The sequence below is a fragment of the Rousettus aegyptiacus genome, unplaced genomic scaffold (assembly GCF_014176215.1).
Source record: "Rousettus aegyptiacus isolate mRouAeg1 unplaced genomic scaffold, mRouAeg1.p scaffold_m13_p_1, whole genome shotgun sequence".
NCBI lineage: Eukaryota > Metazoa > Chordata > Mammalia > Chiroptera > Pteropodidae > Rousettus > Rousettus aegyptiacus.
The window spans coordinates 113,362,430-113,386,045 of NW_023416284.1; the positions used below are offsets into that span (position 1 = coordinate 113,362,430).

Consider the following 23,616-nt stretch of genomic DNA (forward strand, 5'->3'; position numbering starts at 1 on the left):
GTGTTTGTTTACTGAATTTTTACACTATGTCAAGTATACAACCAAGGTGACTAAAGACCACATTTAATATTTTTTTGACAGCATGGTTAATAATTTTGCTGTTTCTTATGCATAACACTCAGAAGTCTATGTCGTTAGTTAAGTCAGTTATTTGGCTTAAATGATAATGTCTGACCAACAATGTGGGGTGGGGGGAAGGGTAGTCTTCTTATGTATTTTAACATAAGAAAATTATTTTTCAGGTACTACTGAGTCTTATTAATTTCTATTATTCAGGGATGTCAAGGTTAAACATATGTAAATTATTTAATGGACAATTCTATTAATTTTACTTAAATCTTTCTCTTATGATAAATAGCTCCTTTACAATATGTACTGCTGACAGAATAGTCTGTATCATGGATTGTTAAAACACTTTACAAGTGTTATTTGATTACTTCTTCACAAAATAAAATAACAAACAAACGAAAATCCATGAAGTAGAATCTGTGCTTTTATTATCTCCACTATAGAGAGGTGGAAATTGAGGTGAAGTGATTGCCCCCAGCCAGAGGCACAATGATTTGTGAAGGCACAATGATTTGTGACAAGGCTAATGTGTGTGTGTGTGTGTGGGGGGCTGATATTTGGGTCTCGACTGTGGATGTATTTACTTACCTCCTTGGTATTAGAAAGAACCAATAAAACATATTTTTAAAATTGAGTTTGATATATAAAACTTTAAAACTTAAATTTTCTAAAAAAAATTCCACTAACAATTCTGCATTTCGAAAATTTGAATGGTTCTTAAAATATAATCACTGCAAAAGTTTAATCACGAAATGATTTTTCATTAAAATTGTAATTTAAAAACATTCCCTGTATGATTATACTTCTTTTAAAAAAAAAAATATGGAACTCTTCACAAATTTGCATGTCATTCTTGCACAAGGGCCATGCTAATCTTCCCTGTATCACTCCAATTTTAGTATATGTGCTGCTGAAGTGAGTACCATGTGATTAAACTTTTAAAATAGATTAGAAAATTGAAACATAGTCTCTCATATCATAGGGAAGAAGGAAAAATCTTCAAATCATAAAAATAGAATAAATGATGAAATTTCTGCACACCATTAAAAGGAAACAGTGATGAGAGCAGAAAGAACATGGATTTTGGATTGACACGACAGTAAAAATTCTTGATCTACCACTCATAAAAGAGTTTGAAGAGCATGTGTAATGTCAAACTCTCTGAGGATCTCAGTTTGTCCACAGAATCTTTGTGCGACGAAAGGAAAAAAATACCTAACTCTCACATTTAATTAATGTCTCAGGCATTCTTCTATGTGTTTAAGTGCCTTATGTCTTTATTCATTATATTGTATTTACTTCATAGTGTTTATTAATTTACAAATTTAAACCTCACAACTTTTATTTCTCTGATTGTACATGTGAGTAAATTTAAGTACAAAGTACTTAAGTGAATTGAAAAGTCTCAAAGCTCCTAAATGGAAGAGTGGGGGTTCAAACTCTGATTGTCTAGCTCCAGAGTCCATGATCTTTATAATTTTCTTTAAGATGGAGACCGACATATTAATTGCAATTCATAAACAATAGTAATTGTTATTACGGACACGTTAATATATATCCTTTCTATATCACAGAATCTAAAGGAAAGAAATTCTGCACCTCTCTTTGTCCATTATAGTTTTATATTTCTAAATGTCTTGGTTTAACCTATCATAAATTTATTTTTATCTATTTCAAAGTAAAAAGAGTCTCCTAATCCATTATTTCATAAAATTAAGTTTGCGCTACCTTTGCCCACAACATCTCTGGTTGGAGTTGTCCACAGGGGTGAGAGGAAGTAGCTGAGTTAGACAATCAGAGCAGTTAGCAGTAGGAAAATGTACTGAGAGAAAACATTCTGAACATGACCAACGCTCAATATTATGTGTGCTTTATAATTTCTTACATTTATCTCTATTTTTTTTCTGCTTATTATAAGACTAATGGAAATGTCTGGTCATAGTTGAGGAAAAGGCTATAGAACAGAAATCAACGAATGTTATCTTAAAGGATCAGACTGATGTTTGCTGATTTATTATAGTGTTCTATTCATTACATAATGCTATTTTCTTGCTCTGGTTTCACCTGTTATCATTATTACCTGTAATCAATTGAAAGCAATAGAAAGAGAATAAAGTGTTTTTATTTACTATTGAATCCTCAGAACCTGGCAAAGTGAATGATGATAGATAGTGTGTAACGAATGAATGAATAGATGAATGAACAAAAATACTGCTAATACTATTAACCTGCTACATCTGTTTGACATTTACATTTATGGTATCAGACATTGTACTAAATTATATATATATACATATGTATATATATATGTGTGTGTGTATATATATGCTATATTACTTTAACATGTTATATATACTTTATGTATATATATATTACATATACATGTACATGTTATATTACTTTAAAAAGATGAACATTTAAAAAAATCAGAACAAAATCCTAAAATTTAAATTAATTTACTGACTTACCTTTAAAGTACCATTTTCAATAAATAATTGAATAAAAAATCCATCTACCGAATTTGAGTTTTGCTTGATATACAGTAGGAGTCCAGAAGAGCTGGAGGTCTGAAATTCTAGGGAGATATTATTTTGTGTGTTTAAAAACACATTCTGAAATTCAAGGTAGGAATCTCCATAATAACAAACACAACTGAAATCTGTGGAGTCAGAAAAAAAAAAATAGGTTGAAATAGAATGTTCAATAGTTGGCTGTCACATAATTAACATTAGCTTTTCTGAAATAGCTCATACATGACTCCTGCCTGTTACAAGCTTGGGTACTTTTATTATTATTATTATTATTATTATTATTATTATTATCTTTTGCTGTAGTCATAGTGTTTTGTGATAATTTCTGTGTATCAAGGGCTTTGTGATCAAATCTCATTAGAAGGCAGGGATATCTAGATGAGTAATCTTCAACAGCGCTTTTACTTAGATTTTATGTTACTGGTCAACAGAAATAGGAACATCTTTTAAAGACATTATTCACTTATATATTAGATGTGGTTAGAAAATTATTATTAATGTCATTGATGTTAATTTGATTGGGAGCCTTTTGGGGCTGATAGAGATTATTGGGGAGTAAAGGAACTGTCACCCATTTGTAGCAATGCTATGTTATGAGCTTCTTAAAAAAACATAGGAAAAAGGTCAACTAGTTTGTTTACAGAACATTAAATAAATCTCTCTTCTTCTGCCTTCTGAATGATTATATTCAACTTATCTTTAATCTTTCAAGTTAAATAGGGAGATATTTTCAGCAAATTATTTTGGCAATTTCTTAAATTTATAAATATATGATTTAATAAAAACTAGTTAGCTTATTTCTCTGAATAAGTTGTTAATTACTTTGTATTATTAATAAAAGTTACTTTTGTTTGATAAGTACTTGAATAAACATCACTGGTTAATGATATTACTGTAATAATGGATTTGAGAATCTCCATTCACTTTCTCCTTTCTGCTCCACCTCTGTGACACACATACCAATTCTCTCTCCCCTTCAAAACTTTCAAACTATCTATTCTTTTACAATTAATAGTAGCCATTCATGAAATTGTGAATTTTAGTTTTCTGTCCATCATAGGTTAACAGTTTTTAAAATCTTTAAAACCTCTACAGAGTTCATATTCTATATGCAGTAATCTTATTTTTTATTTCAATAAAGCTTTGGGAATACTCATTGTGCTAAATTTTTAAACTTGTAAAAAAACTCTAATAATCAGCTAAATCTCATTTTTTTCCCTTTAACTAGAAATAAAAAGGCTCAAAATACTGCCAGAAAATATTTGTGCTATGTAGACAAAAAATGATGTGTGTGTGAGTGTGTATTTTAAATCAAGAACTTTATTAGTGAAAGTGGCCCAAAGATTAAAAATATTAACAATGCGCTTTTAATTTTGACATTCTAATTGTTTTAGTTGTGTATCTGTGACATAGACAGATATTTCTTCCTTGTACAGTTTTAATGATGATGTTAAAGGCATGTTACAATAGAATTTCACACATTAAATGATTTGGAAAGGTTTCAGCTGTTTATTTGAATGAATTGGGACTGGAGTCAAATATCCATTTGACTTAAAGCTCAAAATGTGAACAAACGTAAAATATTTTCCAACAAAGACTAACATTACAACATGAATATACCCAACATTAGTAAAATAAAGAAACTACTATTTATTTTTTAAAGTTTTAGAAAGAAATATATTGTTAATTTGGCAATAGCCAACTCAAATACTCTTTTAATTTCATTATTTTAAGATAATGTATTTTTATGGACTAAATTTTTAAAAATTAAGTGGCTCTGTCATTATATGACTAATGCTCCACATAAACCACATGTTTAATTATTTTCTGTTATTAAATATTACTTTTGTTTGATAAATACTCGATTAATTATTATTGGTTAATGATATTCCTGTAACAATGGATTTGAGTATCTCCATTCATTTTCAATTATAAGCTGCATGAGGTCAAGAGCCATATATGTTTGGTTCATTACTTTACCCTAAGTACCTGATTTTCTTAAGCATGTAAAACCACTTACTATCTCTTATGAAATATAATTGCTTTGGTTTAAATGTTCTTGGTAAATTGTGTTCTGTTATGTTTGCATAAAAAAATCAGAAAATATTTTGTTTAGAGTATTAGACCACATTTGTAGTTTTTTCCTATTCAAATGCATGAATTCTATTTTACATTTCTCAGCAAAAACCTTACTCAAATCAAAAGAATGACAATGGGAAGTACAGAGTGTTTGGTGAAGAAAATATAGATATAGAGAATATTTCTTAGTAATAACAGGCTAGAATAAAATAATTCCATATATTTTTCTTCATCTAGAATTCAATCATAACTTTCTGCCTTTCTGCTTTCATTTTTCCAAGTAGAAGAATATTTATCTGAATGTATGCACTCATATTATAATTAGGCTTCTGAATGAGTCTGTATGCTTTTCCTATAAATAACCAGAAAACCCAATTCCAAGTAGCTTCAGCAAAAAAGAAATTTAACGGCTTAGGTAGAAGGCAGTTCAAGGACTTCCAAATGGATGTTTGTGTATATAAAAACCAGGTGGCTCCTCATAAAACCCTTGGATTTCTTGTCTCTCCATTCTGCTGTACACATGGTAAGCTTTAATCTGACACGCGCATTTTTCTTGATTTACTATGGTGGTCCGTGACAGTTTAAGTGACATACTTCTTCATTAGTGTCCAGTCACTCAGTTTCATATACTTTCAAAAGAGGAAGGAAGAACCTCCCTAAGTGTAGAATGAACCTTTGCTAACAGTTAACTGGATCATCAATGAAGCCTTTCACTAAAGATGAGGATGGGGTCCGTGCCCACTGAGACTTGTGGGGATGGGTTCATAGTGAACAAAATTGGTGTTCTGTTAAGAAGAATACTTCAGTACTTCAAAATCTAATCCCAGTATATCCCCAGAGTTATGATTTATTTACTAGTTAGTTTCTGACTGTCAGATTCAAAGACTCAAAGTGCTCAATTACATGTCCATGCTAGAGACTTTAACTGTCATCTCCAGCTTCCTGCATCTGCTTCTCCTTCTGAGAGCTGGCTCTTGCCTTTATTTTTAATTGTGTGCATTAAATATAAGGATGAGTCTAACCACAAAAAATTTCATTTGAAATTTGGGTGTTGCTAGGTTGGCAGTCGCCAAATGATTCGAATTTCCAGTATATACAGATCCATAGCCATTCCCACTATATGGGAATAAAAAAAAAATTCAAAGCTGTATTAGTTAAAAATCAGTAGTTAATAACTCTGTTCTTCCCTACTGCACAAAGAAAGTTTTAAATAAATTATAAGAATAAGGAAATAAATGTATTTTAGAAGAAATTAATAAGGCAGACTTTTAGACATAAATAAATATTTAAATTAGAACAAAATAAAACTAATAGTATAATATTCAATTATTTGACAAGTTATGAACAATTATGCCAAAATCACATTTTATTTTTAATAAAAATACATAGAAAAAGTAAATAATTCTTAGCTTATGAAAAGTCTTGACCCTTTTTTTGTTTGTTTCTTAGCAGATCAGAAAATACTAGATAGGTTTTAAAGAACAGTCTTTCTCACAGTTAGTGTTCTATGCATGAGATTAAATGTGAAAGTTGGAATCTTATGAGAGAATAATTGAACTAAGGTTTTCTACAAGATTGGTAGTTTGATAATGACTTTATAATGACTGGATAGTTTAAATAAGAGACATATATCATTTAGCCCTCTTTCTAGTATGATTGCCATGTGAGTGTAATCTATGAATAATCATTGTAAGAAGAGTGATTATGTATTGCTTTTGGAGTATGATCACTAGCTAAATATTAAGAAATAATTCCCAACTAAAATGTAAAATGAACCTTAATTTCTTTAGCGTGTTTTAGAAGTAATATCTAGGAATAATAGTGGACATTTGTGATGTGTGTATACATACAATTTTATGTTAAATGAAGTATTTATTTGAGAAAAGACTATATATATAACACTAATGTACTATAAAAGACTATATGTAATTCATACAGAAAAGTTTACTCGACTGTTTATTAAATAACCAAAGATGAGTCCTGATTCTTAATTCTACCACGTATTAGCTACAGAAACTCTCTGTAACTTGATTCTCTTAATTTGTATTATTTCTAAAAAGAAGAGCTTAGGTTTTGTTATTATAAAATATTCTCCATGTTTAATACTTTATACTTCTATGTTTTACAAATTATATTTAATTCATCTATAAATCCAACTTGACGTAATCCATTTAAATTCATCTCAATTTGCTTAATTGTTACTAGTAAAGCAGAAGAAAGGCAGAAAATTAACATTAACTCACTATTTACTATGTGCTAGGTTTTATTAAATATTTTACTTATGTTCCTTAAAATGTTGATTTTTTTCCTAGCAACTTAAAGAGTTATGATATTTGAAAGTGTTTTTGTAGGAAGTAAGCATATTTCAAAATGAATTATGCAATATTTGTTTGTTTAATAGATTTTCCCAGATCGATTAGTCCACCAACTGTAAGTTAATGACAATTCATAGAGCAAGTATTAATTGTACAATGCACAAAAAAGTTTATAAAATGAACAATACTGAAATGAAAAGCCAGAGTATGCATTTTATGATTGGTAGAGTCTCGTTGGTGTAGCCAAAGGAAATGTAAAATAATTTTGAGATATAGAGGCAGATTTTAAGAAAATAGACTTCAAGGAAAGCTGAGAGAGAACTAATCAAACACTTGAATTTTTTTTCCCCTGAAAACAATTAATCTTTCTGAAAGGAAGCACAACACCTATGATCACAATATTTTCCTTACACCAGCAAATGAAAATAGACTATGAGGGAAAATTCCTTTAGTAGCCACCCAACAGAATAGATAGTAATGCTTTTAAAATACAAATCAAATCATGCCATTCTCCTGCTTAAAAACATTTGTTGTTGCCATTTGCCTATGACAGAATTTATTAGCATATACTCTGAATAGAGTCTTTCCAATCCTTTGTCCTTTTGCCTTTTAATGTGGAGTACCAATTATTGTAGGATAACTTACAGGATAGGTACAGGGTAGTCATTGTTCCTATACACATCTGCATTACCAGTTCTGTCATGCATTATCCTTCCAGTACACGGGGTCTGTTTCCAAGATCATTATCCTATTCCATTGGATAGACCGTCAACCTGAGCCAATCAAATAACTTAAATAGAATAGCTTTATAAGTCTTGATATTGGATAGGGCAAGTACTGCATACTCTCCTTCCTTAGGATTGTGTTGCTTGTTATTGCCTCGTGCCTTTTTGAAATAAATCCTGGAATCAGTAGCATGTACAAATATCTTATTAAATTATATTCACACTTATTAAAATTGATTTGAATTCTATTTATTCTATATAAAAAAATAGAAAGTAATTGGTATCTTTGTGATACTTTCATTTTTTATATACGGACATGGTATATGTTTCTATTTGACTAGGGCTTCTAAAATATTTTTAATATAGTTTTATAACTTTTGTTCATAAAGGTTCTATGCATATTTTCTTAGGTTAACATCTAGACACCTTAGGAAATTGTTACCTTAAATAGTTTTCTTTTGGTAACATTATATTTTTAATTCCTTATGTAGGTATATTGAAATACAATTGACAGTTGTATATTGAGCAACATTTTTGAACTCTATTTTTAATAATTCTATATCATCTGTGAGTAATGAGATTTTTATTATGTTTCTAATTCTTAAACTCTCTTATTGGCTTCTTACATTGTTTTGGATCATCAGAAAAAACATTGAACTGAAAAAATGATAACAAGATATATATATATATATATATTTGATTTTGCAGGGAAGGCTTTTAAGCTTTCACCTTTGAGTATAATGTTTTGCTCTTCATTTATAAATGGTACTTTTTAACTCATTAAGGAAGCTCATAGGTACAGAAACATAGTGGTGGTTACCAGAGGGGAGAGGGTAGAGAGTGGATGAAATGGGTGAAGGGGGTCCAAGAGTACAAATTTCCAGCTAGAAAATAAGTCCTGGGGATATAATGTACAATATGGTGACTATAGCTAGTATTACTGTATTGTATATTTGCAAGTTGCTAAGACAGTAAATCTTAAATGTCCTCATTACAAAAAAAAATTAAGTATGTATAATGACAGGTGGTGACTAGATTTTTTGTTGTGATCATTTGGCATTTTACACAAACAATGAGTCATTATGTTGTACACCTGAAACTAATGTGTTATATGCCAAATATAGCCCAATCTAACAATAATAATGACAACAACAGCAACAACAATGAAATGCCAGCTGGAAAGGATGATGGAAAGCTGTTAGAGACACAGAGAAAAGATGCCAAGGGTTATAGAAAAAAGAAAAGATTAAAAAAAGTTCCTTCTATTCTCTAATTTTATAAAATTTTTAGCAGAACTTGATGTTGAATTTTATGATTTCGCTTATATTTATATTGTGAATAACTTTGATATTTTAATATTAAATCTTTATTTTACTTCAGAAATAAATTCCATTCGCTTCTGATATTTGTACATACATGAATTTTATTTGCAAGAATTCATGTTTAGGATATTTGTGTCTATGCTGATTAGGATGGCCTTTGAATTTTCATTTTTCATTGTGCCCTTTCGATTTTCATATGAAAGTTTTATTTGGCTTCAGTAGATTGGGCAACATGAATTTCTATGCCTAATTTCTGGAAGTATGGTACTTTATGTACCATCCAAATTCTGTATCGAAGTATAAAATTGTGAATTGTATAACATAAGAAAAAAACTACAAAATGTTTCATTTAATTTTCTGATTAGGAACAAGAATATATTATAGTCATTATAGTAGACAAAATAGTGACCTACAAGGAGATTTAGTGTTAGTTTTAAGTTTTACGTTCTCTGTAATGTAAGAGAGTAGTGTAACAAATGTCACCTAATGTACAAATAGTGCCCAACTTTCCAATGAGTTCCAAAGTGCTTATAACCAGTTTCTGAGTATTACTTCTTAAAATAATTTTTAAATGATTATTGAGCTCTCAGCTAGTTTGCAATAAATATTTAATTAGTAAAGATACTCTGAAATTAATTATTTTTAATATTTGAGATGACATGTGATTTTTCCTTCTCTTAATGCTGTTTAATGTTGAAGGAATGTTATACACTACACAGCCTTTTATAGGTTGGCTGGAAATCTACCCACTACATAAAGACATAATTTGATGAGGAAAATACATTTCCACAAAGGTATGAGAATGTGGCCGCACAGGGGAAAACTTTGTCACCTTCTTAAACTTCTCATCCCCTTGACCAACTAGTTTACAGGGCAAACAAAATGAATTGTTCAGGAGTTTTCCTTTGCTCCAGAGCTCTAGATGTCTCCTGACAGACTCTCATATGCAAATTTAGGATTATTTCAATGCTGAGAAGTCCTTGCATTTATTTTTTCTTATGAGTCCACAAATTACATTTACTACTTATAAGATTAGTTATAATTAAACATGCAAACATTTATATTTATATTGAATGAGTAACTTTATCTGTCAATGCATATCATTAAAATAAAATTTAGGAGACATAGAGAGCATTGATAAAAATTAAGTAGTCATGTTATATTGTATATTCATCAGAAATCCGATTTAGACTATAGTGGTTGCCTATATTTGAGAATAAAGTAGCAATTTAACAAGTTCTAAAGACTAATTGCTATTGTGTACATATTTGCTAATTTCAAGTAAAATAAAATACAAATGCTGTCAGTACCATCTTCTATGCAACATAATGAAATGATTTGTATCAATGACTTATAATTAATAAAACTTGAAACTTTTTTTCTAATTTTCTAGCTACACAGCTGCTTTTGGGGGGCAGCATTTCAAAAGTAAAATATTTTTTCTATGCTTATGTCATTAAATATAACCATAAATACTTTATATTTACTCATCCAATATTCCTTTTTCAGATACTTTATTTTATAATATACCATATTACTTCAATGACGCCTATAGTCTAATTGTCACCTCAAGCTGTATTGGCAATTATCAGTTTTAATTCTTTTCAATGTTCAGATTTTAATGATAGATAAGAAGAGAGAGGTATTAAGAGTGATTATCCATATCTCACCTTATTCTTAGCAATCGGTTTTTAATTAAATGCAATTTTCAACTCTTCATCTGATCTTTCAAAATTGTTAGAGCTTCAAGGTTGATTTTTTGCTATTAACCAGCAGCTGGCCAGAGAGAAGAGTACAAGAGAAAAGCAGACTCATGCTTCCCAAAATTGTCAGACACAGATACATAGATAAAAGGGAGTATATGCAAGTTAAAATTTATAGATAATATGATTTTATATTGTGAAATGTAAAATAAAATGGAGTCACTTCTGTCAAGAGGCTTTACAATGAAGCCAGGAGGCCATTATGGATATGAGTTTTATGCAATTCCTCACTGAACAGAACTCCTGAACTAGACAAAACCGTAAGTCCTCCAGAATGCTTCAAAAACATCTGCTACTCCTCACAAAAACAGACTTTTACTTAGAGATAGTTTTAGCAGTCAATTATGTTTAGCCAAAATTTGCCTTCTGCTATCAACACCAATTAAGATTGTTTGTGAATGACTTATGCAAATGCTCCCTTTCCTCCTTAAAAACCCCCTGGCTTCTGTTTCCCAGCAGGACACTGGGCTTCTACCAGAACTGTGCCTTCTGGATTGCAATTCTTTTAATCCATAATCAACACTTCTTTTTTCTTTGCTTGTTTATTGCCTCCAGATGATTTAGGTTAACTAAACACACATACACACACATCCCACATATACATGTACATATAATTATATACAAATATACATATACACACAGTCTTTAATTTATTCACTAATGGGAGTGGTTCTTGTACATGAATATTTTCCCTCAGGTATAACCAGTGAGGAGATTTATTTTGAGAATAGCTACTTTTAGGAAACTCTAGGAAGGCCAACTGGCCACTATTATTTTAGTACGCCCTCTTATTGATATGAAAGTTCATCATTAAAAAAAAGTCAAGTCATAAACCACATATGTATGTCAACTTTCCTCACTTATGTTTATTGTGCGGTACTTTAAAGCCACTACTAGTTCTTGTAGAATGGAGTATAGAAAAAAGAAAGATGATATATTTTCCACTGTGGGATTGCAGGGTAGAGGTTTACAAGCCAAAAAAGTGACATCTCCGGCATGGAGGTGAGTGGCCAGGGAAGTCAGGATTAGGAAAGAAGAGCAGTGGAGACTGATATATAGCAACATTCTCAGGGATGGCATTAATGAAACGTGAGGAACAAGCACGTGAAATTGAGTTTATTTCCTTAAACACATTTTGTAAAGGTTATGATTTATTTTCTTTATATTTCAGGAACTATGGAAAATCCAATGGGGGAAAAAACATATGTTACTGAAAGATAACTTGATTAAGAACAATAATTCTAATAGAAGGAATATTGAATTTAGACTCAGAGAACTTAAATGGGGATTTGTTATCTCATTGTTCAGATTTGGGGCACAATATGACATCTTTGGCATATTTTAGATTTTTCAGAGTATATACTTTGAAAGTTGACTCTATTTTGATTTTGAAGAAATGATTTGGAACTCATACTATTATTGAATAAAAGAGCTAAGTTTTTTTAGCTTTATTAGGCAAAACAATTAAATTTTCATTCTGGAAAAATACTGATATTTTATATCATTTATCTACATTATATGTGTAAATGAATAGATGAACAATCAAACATTTAAAAAGTAACTATTTGCTTATAATAAGCCTTGAAGTGTATTAATTATTAAAATGTTTTAAAACTGTAATAATTGCTTAATTTTTCTATTTTTTCTAGTATTAATAAACTACTCACAATTTTGAAGATGAATTTTATACTGCAACTTAAAATACATTCTTTTAATCCCAAAGTTGTTAAAAATACAGATGTATTAATTTAGTGATATAAAGTTTAAAGAATAAATTACAATAAAAGTGAGATTAAAATACATGAATTGAGAAAATGTCTTGTAAATACTTGAAATTTCTTGCCATCTGGATGTCCTTGTATATCTCAGTGGGCCCAGTGGGCCATGTAGGATATCCTGACATATTAAGGTTAAAAATTAGTCTGATTTCATTCAAGGACTGCTGGATATGTCAGCACATAGATGGCTTGCTGAAAAATGTATCAATTCTAAAATATTTAACCCGTGGAATTTTTACTCCACTTTTACTCACACTTCCAGTTATCTAGTATTGCTATTTCATGAGGCTTTTGTAGATTTTGTGCTTTAAATCACCATGCTTCTCTATTTTCACACTACCAATTTTAGTGCCCAAATTCTCAGGTCTGTTTAGACTGTTTCCACTCGTCCAACTGTTTTTCAGCTTCCAAAGTTTTATGTCTGTTTTCTCCTCTACCATTATCTTTGTCCTAGCAGATTTCAACCTTAATGAAAGATTTTGTTCATGATTTGTGAGATTTCAGGAGGAAGTGCAGGTAAATTTATATGATTAATTCACCATCTTTAACTAGAGCACTAATTTTTGTTATCTACATCTTTCAGTTAAAAAAGCTAGAGAAGTCTTCTTTACATTCCTACAGAATTTCTTCTAAGTATAGTTAATTTTCAATTTAGTCTTAAAGGTATATCCAAAATATGTGTGGACTCTGCCTCACACTATCAGGACTATATTACAGTTCTGATCTTTGGTTTGTAGAAATTACGAGTTTGTCAATAGATTCTAGGCCTATCAAATCTGCCCTCCTTACAGAGAAACATTCTAATCATTACACATTTTACTACTTTCTATCTACATCTACAAATATTCTTTAAACTATTGCTGCCTACAAATTGATCCTTACATTCTAGAATCTACTGTCTTGAAATACCATATTTTAATCAAAGGCTTCATATAATATTATGAAGCCAGTTGGAGACCTTGGATATACCTGGTAATTTAAGGTTTTAAATTTTTGATAGTTATATAGAAAGGTAGGAATTATGTAATTAAATACATAATTTGGTTTAAATACATAAAGTATAAAAGTACAAATCAAAACTATGTTGGTTCATTATAAAAGTGGTGTCACTATGGTATAGCACAAAATCAGATAAAGATTTTTCAGAGTTACTGGATAGTTTCTAATTCTAATAAGAAAGTGTCATAATTGAATAATCATTCTATTTTCTTGAAATATTATGGGATAATACAAGGCTAGATATGCTAAACAGGGCTAGATATGCTACTGAGAAAAGAAATATGTTGGCTAAAATATTTTAATAAACACTTTAAAACACTGTTGAGCTGAAAATATCTTAAAAAGCCAACCTTGATACAGAAGTCGGAACCATATGAACATAAGTGCAAAGAAGACAGATATTTTCCTAAAATCTTACTTTCTCTGTGGAACTCTAGAGATATAAAACTCTTGTTCTGAGAGTTAAATGGAGAACAAGATACAAAAGTAAAATTTCGGTCCCATTCAAGAACAGGGATCAAAAATCCTCACATAACTGAACTCCAAGAGGGAGATACAAATAAACCTGCCATACAGAAATTGGCAAAGAAGTGACCGTTTGCCTATAGTGCTAAAGAAAAAGAGAAGACATATTCTGAGGGTTTATAGCCAAAATCCAGCCATCATGTATGTTTGTAGACTGAATTCACTATAAATAGTGAATTAATTTAACATAAATGTGTGTGTGTGTGTGTGTGTGTGTGTGTGTGTGTGTGTGTGTGTGTATTCAGGAAGAAATTTCAAACAGAATTTACTTTGAAGTGGTGCAGTTTGTAGTACTCAAGCATTTAGCAGGCAGAAAAAAATCACAAAGCCTACCTAGGAGAATACATTTTAAGATCAGAGTTCATAGAATTTATCCTATAAATAAAACTCCAAAGCAAGGTACTTTTAAATAATTATCAAAAAATCCAAAAGAAACAAAACACCATAAAAAAACGAAACAACAAAAAAACCTGCCAACAAAACTATCAACAAAAAGATGAGGAACACACATAGACTTCAGACTTCAGTGAAATAATCTGATGAAAAATATAAAAGTTTGTTCGATATGTTTAAAAAATAAGATAGAATTAAAAATGTAAAAAATGAGAGACTATAAGACCAAGAAGATTTGAAAAAAAAATCAAAGAATACTTGTAGAAATAAAAATAAAATGTTTGAAGTGAAAAAAAAATCAGTGGAAGATGCAGTGAAAAAGATCATTAATGTACTGATAGGTAGATTTGAATAAATTATTCAGAATGCAACACAGAGAATACTAGATAGAAAGTATAAAAACAACCTAATAAGAAAATGCTGGAAAGAAAGAGAAAATTGAATACATGTTATCCAGTTAGAGTTTGAAATGAGAGAAGTAAAAAGATAGGCAAAAATAATGCTGAAGAATTAATGGTTAAGAATTTTGCAAAATACATTAAGTAACCTGAACAAAGGAGTGCAAAATTTGTAGATAAGACTAAACACACAATGAGTGATTTGTGGCGTAAAAAAGATGGAATTTAAAATGGAAAACAATATTAGATAAATATAAGAGCAAGTATGAGAGACAGTGTTCAAAGATCCTTGTATTTAAGAGTATAAGCTAAATATTGATAAAAATTTACAATGTGAGTATGCATGACAATTTTAAAGATTAACATTAAAAGAAAAATAATGGGTAACATAATTTTAGAGGAAAAACTCAATAAAAAGACAACTCCAGAAATCAGAAAATTGGCAATAAAAAAAGACAAAAAGAAAAAAATTAAATGCAGGATATAAATAAGATGTAATAGTACATCATAATAAATATGGTGTAATATTTCTCAATATATATGAAATCACAATAAGTTTAAAAGCACTGTAGTTGACTCAATTAATTTAATAAGGGAAAGCTTATTAGAATCTTCCTATAATCCAGTCAAGAAAGGCATAGAAGTCTTAGAAAGACCCTGCTCAAAAGAGAAAATACAAATTATCGGTTACGTAGGAAAAAATGTTAATCTTCATTAGAATTCAGTGATACAAATTATTTCAATATTTTTTTCAGCTACATAAATGCCAAAAATTTTACAGTCTGAAAATACTGTGTGTTCCCAAAGCTATAAAATAACCAGAACTGTTACAGAATTTGATTGGGATTCATCGTAGAAGTCATTTTGGAAAATGTTGTGAAATAATCAAGAAAAGCTGAATGTTTTACTCTCTATGGTGCTTTAAGTCCACATTCCTGCCGATACTCTAAAGCTCTTAGTTAACATGTACAGGGATATTTGCAATGTGCAGCAGCACAGAATATTCTAATAAGCAAAATGTTCATCAAAAAGAGGAAATAGCAAAGAATGCATATAGTATTTTTAAATTTATATAAATTTCGAAACTTCCGATGAAACAAAACAATGTTTAGGGTTAGTTATTATTATACATTACATTACATATACTATATTTTTATAATATATAACATATATTATAATTAATAATGTTATTTATAAAGGTTGGAAACTCCTTACACCCTCTGGGATGCACAGGGCACCCACATCTGTGTATAGAACACTTTGTTCAAGGCCTGGCACTGAGTGCCACTCCTTTCATAGCAAGACCTATTCTTAGTTTTTTCTTTTTCTTTTCTTTTTCTCTTTTTCTTTGTCTTCTAATTTATATAAAATAAAGTGTCCTGAGAGTAGATCAGGGAATTCAATTCTTGACTCAGTGATTATGACATGAGGTCAGTCAAGGCCCAAAATGTAACAAATGTAATATAATAAATATTATTACGATTTATTATATTATCTATTCTATTCTATTCAGTTGTAATATTGTTTAGTGGTATAGAATTGTAAAGAAAAACTAAAGAATAATAACTAAAAAGAAAGCCATGGGATGTGGATGTTTAAAAGTTGCTGATAATATTCTACTTTTTAAATCGTGTGGCTGGTAGGATTAGTTCTGTCGATATGTTTAAAAAATAAGATAGAATTAAAAATGTAATTCTTTACTTATGTAGGGTATAAGTCTTTGTTGTATTTATTTGCTATGTAATAAAAAAAAATAAAACTTAATAATCGGATAGGAGATGGTGGCTATGCCAGCTTCCAGTTAGTCACCTTAGTAACCCTGGATTTCTCTATACAATTTTACTCTAAGGAAATGTCTCAATTTTAAATGATACATTTAAATGAGGACTCCTTTATCTGTCAGATATTGTACTGATGTAAGTCCCGGATATCTCAGTGTCTATTTTGGGAAGCAGAGCTCTGGCCTTGGAGTACACGAGTGCCAGTTTGGGGTAAATGGAAACATTCTCCTCGTTCCTTTGGTTTGTACCATCCAAATTTTCACACACACTTTTGACCTCTTATATGAAATCACTCAGCTCTTCACTTTTCTTAGTTATTTCTCCCTAGCATATCTTCTCATCCAGGCCTTTCCACTGCCATAGTTTCCTTTCAATTTTTTTTTAAGTTTTCCTAAAAATAGGTAATTATTGATAAAGAAGTTTAAAAAACAAAATTAACAAAAAAAAAACTTCATATGTTGAAGTTTTCTTATTGACTAAGAATTTTCATTAGCAGTTTTAAAACTCATTAGCTTCCTGTGCATAATTGATGAATTGCTCCTTTTCTTAAACATATTCACATATAATATGTTCCACGTCCATTCTCTTAGCACTTTTTCAAGCTCCTGAGAATACAGGGAATCTTAGAAGGGGACATGAAGTCCTTTTTATCTCTACTGCAATACAGCTTTCCCATTAGCAAGGATTCTGCCTCTCTACCTTCAGTAAGATCTCTTCCCTTTCTGCCTTAAGAAATTAACAAATAAAATTAATAGCTGTTCTTCTAACTCTAATCTCTAAAAGAAGTAATATTTAGAAGCAGAAGAATTGGAGAATTCTTCCCCAGTTTTGCTAGAAAAGGAGAATTTTAACTCATTTTGGTAAATTAACTGCATTTGTTCTTCTATTCAATTGTTCAGCTGTGACAGATTGAGTGCCCACTATGAATTAAGAATTGTTTCACATAGTTACTATTTTGATATTTCTTTTCAAAGACTAACTTTTATCATTTGGAAAGGGAATTGTTTCTCTTTCTTGATGAAATCTTTAATGGTTTCCTTTGTTTTCTCAGACTGTGTGCCCTATATAATATATTTTGGAGTTAGATTAGATTAGAATACTAGAATTCACTGTAGAAGAAAATGGAAAGACTGAAAGAAATACCAGTCATATATAGCTTCAGACAAAATTCTAAGTGCCCACAAGCCTTCACTTCTGGTAATTCTGCTAACAGAGGCCAAGTAAAAATGGTCCTGCTGCTGTCACTGACATTATTATAAGTCTGTTTGAAAGAAGCGAGGAGCCTATGAGAGTTGGCTCCTGGTATTATTTTGACTCAGACCATTACAGATTAATTTATTTCAGAAGTCAAAATGGGGAATGTATAATGATGAGAAGGAAAACGATCAGAAAAACACACAGATTCATATTTGGATCAATAAATATAGGATGCTTATAAAAGCAAATGTTTCCTTCATCTTGATTTGAAAGGAGTATAGTATGTTTAGCAATCATCAGAATACATCAAACTCAATTTTGTTTATTTCTAAGAAATGCCAAATATAAATTAAAATATGCTTACTGGTCAATTTAATGGAGAATTTGATAAACCATGTAGATATTTCATCTCCAAAAATGAAGACAAAAATGTGTGTTAGCTGAATTAGGAGACATTTAAATATAGACACATCAAAAATAGAGATAAAATACTTCTCTAATATTAATCTATACACTGATATCTATTTTAAATAAATAGTACTTTGGTAAGTTTAAATGAGACATAGTACAAAGGAGTTAAAGGAAGAAATAGCTTAAAAATCACTGTAATTTCAATGCAGCAATTTTGTCATCATTGGTTTTATTTAACTTTAATGTGTCATAATGACATCCTGAAATCACACACATACTATCCCTTAGTTGTAAAGCTTGATCCAGCACTTTTCTTTGTTAAGGAATTCAACTAAAAACACTTTGATATCCTACACAAGATGAAAGAGTATATTTTTGTGAATTAACTTCAGTAAAAGTAATATGTAGCTCACAATTTGGCCATAAGAAATAATTAATTTTAAGCCTTGATTTTTCTTTGATGAGAGAAAACCATGGTGGTAGTTACTATTGAGCTTAAATTTTATTAAGGTGATAGCTGTTAGGCACAAGAAGATTTAGAAGAAAATTACAAGTTTCTAAAATAAGAGAAGGATACAACTGTAATTTAATAAAATTCTAGGTATATTTACCTTATCATAACTTTATGTAGTTTCGGGAATTAAAGGTTGAAGTTTAAAAAGTTCAAGTGTTATCAAATTTAGTGGCATATTTATTTTATAGCATATTTGAATGTGAAATATTTACCCAATGCCAGAGCACATAAAACACTATTATTGGTAGATACTTTAATATAAATAAATAGAAATAATAGTAATTTGTATACATAAGTCAGTCTGTTATTAGTAATTGTTTCTCAAATGACACACTAAAACACTAATGAATACAAAATTTGCTAATATGACCTTTTTAGAATTCATAATTACCAAGACAACATAGAAATCTTAATGTAACTTACAAGTAAATATTAGGAAGTCACTAATATAATTATATCGATTACATTTTAACAAAAATAAACAGTAAATATGACCATGTGTTTATTTTTCACATTAAAATTATTTGCATTCCTTTTGATAGATGTATGAATTATGGTAAGCTACTGATTATGTAACCAATGCAAAAATGGGCCCTAGTGGAATAAAAGGATCTCTGGGACTCCCACTTTGAGACTGGTGATCACTAGCCAGAATGGGTCCTGCATTGCATGGAGCCATCTGTGTCAACATCAATCATTTAGAGAGGACTATAGAGCCCACCTTTGCTAACATGACTTAGCTGTTGATATCAGAAAAAACATTGTGCTTTAAAGATAAGACTATAAACCAATTAATAACTTCACTTTTTGCTTCGAGATATCCCTACAGATCAATTTATTAAAACCAACTATCTGACCATCTGGTCAAAATAGCTCATTTACCAAGCAACAGTTTATTTATCAGAAGTTGCTTCAAAACCTTAGCTTAACTGTGCCATTAGTTCTAAACTATTATATTCTCATTTTTGTCCACTTTCAGCTTCCCAACTTAAAAGATCTTTTCTTTAATCATTTTAAACTCACTCCTTCCCTGTAGCTCTGTAATTATCCTCCTTCTAACTTTCACTTTTGAGTACTTCTAAAATTCTGTCAATGTAGTATTCTCTCCCACTGCAGTGTTATAAACTTATTTATGCTTATTCACAGACTAATTGCTGATGTTTTGGTGATTTCTACATATAAATTCATAATTTGTTTAATGAAGGCTGGCATAAATGCTAATGTTTTCCTATTGTTAAAGTATAATAAAAATATACTCGTGTGATATCACGGAAGGTTGCTTTCCTGTTTTAGGAAAAAAAGGTAACTAGGAAACAGCACAAGTATTTCCTAATCTCAGTCATTCAACCTCCAGTTGTTTTTCTTTGCTCATGAAGATTATTGCTTAGAATCATAGAATGAATACAAGAGAACACTTTAAAATGATTCATAAGTCATATTGGCATTCTAGAAGCTTATCAAGTTAATTATATATTTGCACACTCTATGATGACAGACAGGGACCACAGATCATAACTATTTTCACTTTCTGCTATTAATATTGATGGTCATAGTTAATTATCAGTTTCATCAGAATCAATTTGATGTGGTACATTTTCATGTATAGACTTTTGAAAACCTGCTTTGGAAGCAGAAAATCTTTGTGCGATGTAGCATAATAAGTCTTCAAGAGGAGAAGTAAGTACATGCATACCTTGTTTTATTGCACTTTGCTTTATTGTACTTTACAGATATTGTGTTACTTACAAATTGAGGTAAGACCCTCTACCAGCGAAAAGATTATGGCTCATTTAATTGTGATACTTGCTTTATTGGTGTGGTCTGGACCACAATCCACAGTATCTCTGAGGTATGCCTGACTAACAATATGAGTTTCGTAGTCAGAAAATCTAGGCTCAATTTAATAACTGTGAGACTTTAGGTAATTTACTGAAACTTTGATTTTCCTCAACTACAAAATAACATAGCATTTGTGTTGTCCCAATTGTACTCCTAACTCTTTTAGACTCGGCTCTCTTTGATCATAGTAAAATGCAGGGGAAGTATTCAGGACAATGGATGGCCACAGCTGCTTTCAGACTGAGTTGTTTCTCCTCTGGTCTGCCACGAGGCAATCACTAACAGGAAAAACAGGTAAGAAAACATGGATTTACAAATATCTTTTTTCTTTTACACTATGATTGAATCAGTAGTGTATTATTGGGTTTGAATTACCAAAGACATTCTTACATTCACAATTAGTACAACTCTTTCTCAATGTCTCCCTTTAATTTGTCAACTTTTCTTGTAATTATTATACAAACTTAATATATTATACTCCTCCAATTCATTGTTTTTCTGCTCCTTAATACATTCACAAATAGGGTTTACTTTATAAGTTGCTGTGAATATTAAATGAGAAAAAAATACTGAGTATTTAGCATAGTCTCTAGGCTCATACTAAACATGGAGTCAAAACCAGGCATATATTATCATCTTGACTGGATCCTAGGCCCACTCTTTTTCTAGTCATGTCATATCAAACAAGTCACCTAAACCATCAAGCCTTAATCCTTCTCTAAAATGAGAATAGTTATAGCAACATTCACTTATTTTGTAAGACTCTTGTATTTACATTACTGTTCTGAATTTTCTTAAATGAAACTCACTATGACAGTCAGCCCAGGAAGCCTTCAATCAGCTCCCTTGAACACAAAGTTAATGACTCCTCATTGTGTTCTGTGCATGTTATCCTGCTGCCTTAACTTGCACGTCTCTTTTTTTTAATATTCAATTGCAAGATGCCTTAATGTATTACATTCCAGATGCTCTATAAAGGTTTGCTACATTAATATGTAAAAAAATAACAGGAGATCTGATAAATTAATGTTATTGTTTATAGTAAGATGACTGTCTCTCTGCTTCTAGATTTGGAGAGCCCTGTCAGAGTGATGGAATAGTACAAAACCTCCCCAGATATTTGGGTGTATCCAATGTGATGTAGTTAACTCACAGAGAGCGAAAAGTTTAGGGAATCTATTTTTTCTTTTTTAAAAAGCCTCTATTAATTGAAGAAATTGTTCATTTTGAGTTTCTTTGGTTCCCCACTGCTCTTGTCATCTCAAAAGAGCCAATTATGCTAGTCATTTGGCTCTACAGTCATTATTATTGTCAAAGAGATATGAGACAATATCAGGTTAAAATAATTTCTTTGCCTCAATGGTATTTAAGTGGGTCATATGGGAATACACACATTTTCCAACTCATATAGGTTTTCTGATTTGCCATTAAGAAGCATATTGTATGCTAAAAATTAATATTTAGACCAAATAGCTTACACAGGACTAAGCAAATGAGACCATTCAATTTGTCACTGACTTGGAGTGGTTTAGGGAAGGTATAGTTCTATGAAATGCATATATTAAATCTACCAGGTAGTGAGGATTCAGTATTATAAAAGGAGTAACAATCCATTCAGTGGAATAAAGGAATAAAATTCTCCAATATAACAAAAAGGAAGGCTCTCTCTCCTGGCTGTCATGCCCTACCCTTTTTTGAGAGAGTCCCCTATCAATGGCTCATGGAGCCTCTCATACCAGCTCCTAATGGTTTTCCAAAATAAATGGTACTTTCCCACCTTCAAGGGCTCTACTTATTACACCTCTTCTGTAGCTTGGTTCTTGGTTTTCCAATTAAAAGCGATGTTTCCTTATTTTCTCATATCCCAAGTATTTAATGCTGCACTTACATCCTTAGTTTTTATGCCAGTACATATGTACTATCTAATCTGTTTGAGAATATGCTACATAAGCACAGGAACATAACTCAAATTTTACTTGATATCCACACACCCATTGCAATGAGAGTAATTGATTTTATCTTAATTTAAAAATTAATTTTCTTATGAATTTGTAAGACACAAAGTTAATAATGTAATTTCATAAAACTATTCCATTTTTCAAGGTTTTATAACTGAAGAGTATGTTGTTTACATTTTTTATATATAAACTAGTTGAAGGTAGTATTATAGAGTAATGCAATTATACTAGATAAGATATTCCCAGAAGTTTATCATGTGATATATCGCTTACCAAAATAATGTTTAATATTTTTCTTATACTATCAAATAATCAAAATAATAAATCAATACAGTGAAAAATGAGTCTTTAGGTAATTTGGTATAGTATAAAGTGCTTTAAATTAATGATTAAGACATTAGTCTCGTAGTTCTTTATGTTTCTAATAATATTATGGCTCTCATGTCTGGACTACTGCAATAATCTCCTAACCTGGCCTCAAGACCCAAACCGCTTCTAGCATTCTTCTCACTGCTGCAGAATTACTTTCCTGAAACAGTTGTGATTATGTCACTGTTCTATTTCATGATATTGCCCACGATAAGATCCAAACTACTTAATATTACATTCAATACCTTTCAAAAAATCATCACTTTCTTATTTTACTATTTATTTTACATTATTGTCCATTATTACCAACTCCCACCAATTTCTTCTTGTGAATGCTAGGTGCATTGGACAATTCACTGTCCTGTCACACTAGGCCAAGCATCATTCCCTGAATATCCAAATGCATGGCTCTCTTCAAATTCTGGCTTTCTTCAAATTTGAAGCTGCTTGCTGTGTTCTTGAAGTTTAACCTTGCCTCAGTCTACAGTACCAACCCATTTTTAGAGAGAATTTTAATTAGTTTTAAGTCAGATTAATTAAATTAGTTTCTAACATTTAAAACAGTTGTATTGACACTGTTTGAAATATCTATCCTGCCTTAGATATTGAATGTATTAGGATAGACTAAATTATGGCTCAGTAATAAGCAC

The 23,616-nt window shown here is 30.5% G+C and overlaps 1 non-coding gene across 1 annotated transcript; it reads right to left on the bottom strand.

Annotated features, from left to right (window-relative positions):
* Positions 1–885: 885 nt before the first annotated feature.
* On the bottom strand, positions 886–992 carry LOC118606403. The gene has a single exon (XR_004952359.1). It is a non-coding gene; the product is annotated as a U6 spliceosomal RNA (small nuclear RNA).
* Positions 993–23,616: the final 22,624 nt, after the last annotated feature.